Source organism: Gymnoscopelus braueri, assembly GCF_963280865.1.
Source record: "Gymnoscopelus braueri genome assembly, chromosome: 2".
Classification (NCBI taxonomy): Eukaryota; Metazoa; Chordata; class Actinopteri; order Myctophiformes; family Myctophidae; genus Gymnoscopelus; species Gymnoscopelus braueri.
In genome coordinates this window covers 18,885,016-18,891,015 of record NC_137604.1, presented here as the reverse complement: position 1 = coordinate 18,891,015, position 6,000 = coordinate 18,885,016, and positions in this window count along the sequence as shown.

Here is a 6,000-nt window from a genome sequence, read left to right as displayed (position 1 = left end):
CACATACAGTATATGTCTACACATTCACAAACACACACAAATACACGTAAACACACTCGCTCACACACGTTTATTCATGCATGCACATTGCAAAGGTAGTGTATATTCACCTACACACACACACACACACACACACACACACACACACACACACACACACACACACACACACACACACACACACACACACACACACACACACACACACACACACACACATACATACACACACACACACACTATTATGTGACATTTTCCCCCTGCATTGTCCAAACTCGTACTTTTTACGACCACCTTTTCCTCTATGTTGATCCTGTCTAAACCTCTGTCTGTGTGTACGCCTATTGATGTATCGGTATCCATCGCAACATACTATAAAGTCCTGTTACTATAAATAGACATACTGTACTCTATCTTTCTTATTACCGTACAATCCTATTTTCACAGCCTGTCATTAAGTAGTGAATCACAGAACCAGTGAATCACCTCAGGACATGTTATCACTTTTACTGCTTACGGATTCTAGGGGAGTGATATTGCATGTCTGTATGAGTCTCCCGTCTGGAAATCTCTCCCCCTGCTTATGTAATCGCTCCATCTTCCATCCTTCTACCCAGCATGGCCAGTCATCCATCACTCTGTCCCTCTGTCTCCAACAATGTATTCAGCTGTCCCTGAGTCCCTTCATGCATTGCATATTTCCACTCTTTAAATAGAATTTTTGCGTTGGTGGTATTCTATCTTTGTCAATAATGGAATAAACATTACCTTGCTCCTCGTCCTAGAAATGAGTCAGCTGACAACGGTCTGGGGCGGCAGTCGCTCAGGAGGTAGAGTGGACGTATTGGAATCGCAAGGTTCCTGGTTCAATCCCTGGGCCCTGGCTCCTCAAGGCTGTGTGTTGAAGTGTCCTTGAGCAAGACACTGAACCCCTAACTGCTCCCTATGAGCAGGTTGGTGCCTTGTATTGTTTCCTCCGCCATCGGTGGGTGAATGTGGAATACACTGTAAAGCGATTTGGAGAAAGACGCTCACATCTTTTACACAGACATACACAAACGTATATCAATACTTTTTACGTTCCCCCAGGAAGTTGAAAGATGTTGAAATCCACGTTGATTTGAGGATAGCTTTTAGTAGTCTAATTTATATTATCTGCGTGCATTTAGAACAGTGATGAGGCTGCTATACATCAAAGGTGTGCAGTTGATCTGAAAATATTGCACACCCTGACAGCAATGAACGGGTACCGATTCATTCACTCTCACTGTGTGGAGAAACAAACACAAACTAGAGAAAGTGCTCCTCGGAGCACAGGTCTCCACCAGGTCAGGTATAGTTATTGTGGGCCAGCAATGTTCGGAATTCGCCAATCAGGATGGAATACGGACGGAACTGTCTTGATCACTCGACTATAGAGATTATGTGTAACGATTTGCATGATGTTTGGACAAAATTTGGAGGAGTAATATAAAAAACAAATGCTTAGCAAAAATCGGCCTCCTGGTGGCGCTATAATAGGCAATGTTAAAAGGGTGGCATTTGTTCCTCAACGTTGTGCAAATGTGCGTGCAAAGTTTCACTGCAATCGGACACTGCGTTCATGATTTGCGGCATTTTGTTCAAAACGGGACGAATTTGGTGCAGAGGTTCTGCTCTGGCATCCAGGGAGTGTGTGCACTGTTTCGCTGTGATAGGGCTTTGCTGTGATGGGGCTTACGGTGCCGGAGATTAGCTGTTCACAGACGAAAGGACGGGGACACACACACGGACGGATGGACGGACAGGGTGCAAACAGGGCCGGCCTTAGTGATCTGGGGGCCCGTTTCAAGAGCTAATATGAGGCCCCCATAAGCACCCCCACATTATTATTATTATTAAATTAACAAAAGTAATATTGTTTTGCCATTGTCATTACATGATTCACTTGAGCTGAGCCCTGATTTAATCAGATACATCCTGCTTACTCCACACGATATTAGACTGTTTCTGACATGCATAAACGTTGGCCCGCCAGAGGCGGGCCCCGTACTGGGATGCGAGTCGAAAAAAATAAAAAAATAGAAAAATAGATACGGGTGAAACATAGCAAAGGCCGCCACTGGGAGCAAAACATAGTCTCGACCATGCATTTCGGCCTGGCGGAGACAATAATCATTAAACGTTGTCAATGAAAACAATGAAAAAAGGGAAACAACATGCACATCCCCAACCCAAACTTGGGCAGGTGCTGAGCGACGAACAGTATACAGAGAAAATAAGTAAACACTCTTCCTCAGACTGGGAAGAGCGTTTAGCTCGAAACGACACAGCTTTCTTTGGTGCAATAAAGCATCTGTCACGCTGGAGCCCTTTACGAGCGTTTATTTATTTTCTCTTTTAATGAAAACAAGAAAATATCTTGGAAATGTACAAATGTGGTCTTGTGTGTCTGATTCCTTTTCCCCCACAAAGGTAGGAAGTACATTTATGTCACTAAGGCCAATTCAATAAATGTTTTGCCTTGTTTGTGACCATATATAACCTTGTACTTTATACAGTACAGCATGATTTCTTTAACACACTATTAGAAAACACTCAAATAAAAGCCAACAGTTCTGTAGAGAGGGAGGAAGAGAGGAAAGAAAGCATTCTTGAAGTTTTAATCTAGACTTCCCTTTTAGTTTTTTTAGTGTGCGTTGTTGATGTGGTTATCAGTATGTTTAGATGACTATTATTGTAGATGTGTGATGCTGTGGTATTTCTCTAAAAGTGTATTTAACTATCGTGGGTGTCTAAATATGATGCTAGGGGGAATTTACACTGACCCAAGCACGCACACGTGTGCGTGTTTGTCTTGGGTCACTTGACCAAGTGCATCAACCCTCACCAAAGGCTCAGGCCGAAATGCCGGCCTTAGGTTGGATAACCTTGTGCTATGATGAATGCCCAGATTCAAAATATTGATGATTTCCATTAAACTGATTTAGCCTGACCTTCCCACCCTCCATCTCATCTCACCATGTACCATGTACCAACAAAGGTAGGTAGATTTATGTCACTAAGGCCAATTCAATCAATGTTTTGGCTTTTTTGTGACCATTCATAACCTTGTATTTTATACAGTACAGCATGATTTCTTTAACACACTATTAATACAGAAAACACTCAAATAAAAGCCAACAGTTCTGTAGAGAGGGAGGAAGAGAGGAAAGAAAGCATTCTTGAAGATTTAATCTAGACTTCCCTTTTTGTTTTTTTAGTGTGCGTTGTTGATGTGGTTATCAGTATGTCTAGATGACTATTATTGTAGACGTGTGATGCTGTGGTATTTCTCTATAAGTGTACTTAACTATCATGGGTGTTTAAATATGATGCTAGGGGGAATTTACACTGACACTGTGCGTGCTTGTCTTGGGTCACTTGACCAAGTGGCAGGAGTTGGCATGAGAATGATGCGAAGCGAAGCCTGCAGATCTAGTTCAGACAGAATAAAGTACCAATGTCTTAAGGATGCTATTATACAGCTTGGTTACAAATGTAAACTGCTTGTTTTGCTGTGTGTGTGTGTGTGTGTGTGTGTGTGTGTGTGTGTGTGTGTGTGTGTGTGTGTGTGTGTGTGTGTGTGTGTGTGTGTGTGTGTGTGTGTGTGTGTGTGTGTGTGTGTGTGTGTGTGTGTGTGTGTGTGTGTGTGAGAGAGAGAGAGAGAGAGAGAGAGATGGAGGGTGGGAAGGTCAGGCTAAATCAGCTTATTGGAAATCATCAATATACAGTAGGATTGAATCTGGGCATTCATCATAGCAGAAGGTTATCCAACCTAAGGCCGGCATTTCAGCCTGAGCCTTTGGTGAGGGCTGACGCATTCTTGCCCAAGGTTGTAAGTGCTGGTTTTCTCCGCCATCCAAGCCCATTTAATGATTTCCCTAGAAATATCAGTCGGTGGAGAACTCGGATCATCTGGCTAGGCAAGACTTAAGTTCAATATTGCCATACATTTCATATTGTATATTGCTCAACATATTGAGCAGCTCTTCATAGCTTGTGAAATTAAGTGAAAGTTGGTTGGTATATGGAAACATGTTACATTTCCTCCTTTGGTTGAACAAACAGATGGGTAATCCCTATTATTTGCACCTGAATCAGTCACTGGCCTTAGAATAACATTTAGGTGGTCAACACAAGTTCACAACAAGCCTACTCATCCTCAGTACAATTTGAGGAAGTGGATATGACACGGCATGACGGAAGTGAAGCAAAACGAAAATCAACACTCCTATTTTGGACATGGTGACCATCTGAATACCCGCTTCAATATCTCCTTTTAGCTCTCTCACCTCTCTCTCACTCCATTTCTGTCCCTAACTGTTTTCACCGCCTGTGATGTCATTGTTAAGGAATTCCCCACAGTTGAAACTGCAGGGGGGAGGTATTGGTTAATATGTGACAAGGTTGTCTAGCTCCTTGAGTCTAATAGTAGGGGGTACTAAGCACAAAAAATGGCCAAATCGTTACGCGGCGGATAAAAGCATGAAATTTGATACAGATGTCCCTTGGGTCATCCTAAAACATCCTAGAAGGGGTGCCCAAAAAAATCTCAAACAGGAAGTGAGTTATGGACAAAATTCAAAATGGCCACCTAAACTGTTGACCGTTGACTCAAAAGACACCAAAAGAATCTCCAAAAAGCATAAAATTTGGCACATATGTCCCTTGGGTCATCCTAAGACATCCTAGAAGGGGTGCCCAAAGGAATCTGAAACAGGAAGTGAGTTATGGACTAAATTGAAAATGGCCGCCTAGTGTTGTCGATTGACTCAAAAGACAACTAAAGAATCTCATAAAAGCATACAATTTGGCACACATGTCCTTTTGGTCATCCTAAGACATCCTAGAAGGGGTGCCCAAAAAAATCTTAAGCAGGAACTGAGTTATTGACAAAATTGAAAATGGCCGCCTACAGTGTTATCCATTGACTCAAAAGACAACTAAAGAATCTCATAAAAGCATACAATTTGGCATACATGTCCCTTGGGTCATCCCAAGACATCCCAGAAGGGGCGCCCAGAAAAATCTTAAACAGGAAGTGAGTCATTGACAAAATTGAAAATGACCGTCTACAGTGTTGTCGATTGACTCAAAAGACAACTAAAGAATCTCATAAAAGCATACAATTTGGCATACATGTCCCTTGGGTCATCCTAAGACATCCTAGAAGGGGTGCCTGAAATTATCTGAAACAGGAAGTGAGTTATTGACTAAATTGAAAATGGCCGTGTACAGTGTTGACAGACGATGCAAAAGACACTCATAAAAAATAATCTCATATAAAAGCATGAAATTTGGTACAAATGTCCCTTGGGTGATCTGAATGCATCCTAAGGGGTGCCAAAAAAAGTTTTAATAGTCTCTCAATGGAAAACACTCCTCCCACACGGGCTGCACTGCTACAATATTCAAATCGAGCAGCCAATCTGGCATTTGGTCCAGAAGCCTGAAAGCTATGCAATCTCTACCATCTCCTGACAAATATGGATGGATTAAAGTCGCTGATTCGTGGACACCTTTATGGACACTCTTGCCAGAGGCTGCTTAAGTTTGTAGAGAACTCAAGTGTGGCGGCAAAGCTGAGCCCTTCTGTTCAAGAAAGTGTAGATGCCGGGATGCTGGGTTACCTTGCAGAGCATTATGCCAATGTGCTGGTAATTGCGAAATGGCACACATGAATACATGTACTAGTTACTAAACACTAATCACAAAAAAACAGTAATGATCAAGAAGAAAATACATGAGAAGATAGAGCGTAAAACAAGCAAGAAGATGTAGAGTGCAAAATAAATAAGATGCAGAGTGTAACTGCCATAATGGGTTGTAATTTGTTATATTTTTCATTATCTATTGTAATATCATTTATTTGTCCTAAACTTGGGTTTACCATGTATTTGTTGCACCGGAAGGTCTAATTGTCTTGATCAAGCTGGAACGCTTTATAAGGTGTAGTTTCATGCAGATCCACAAGCGTGT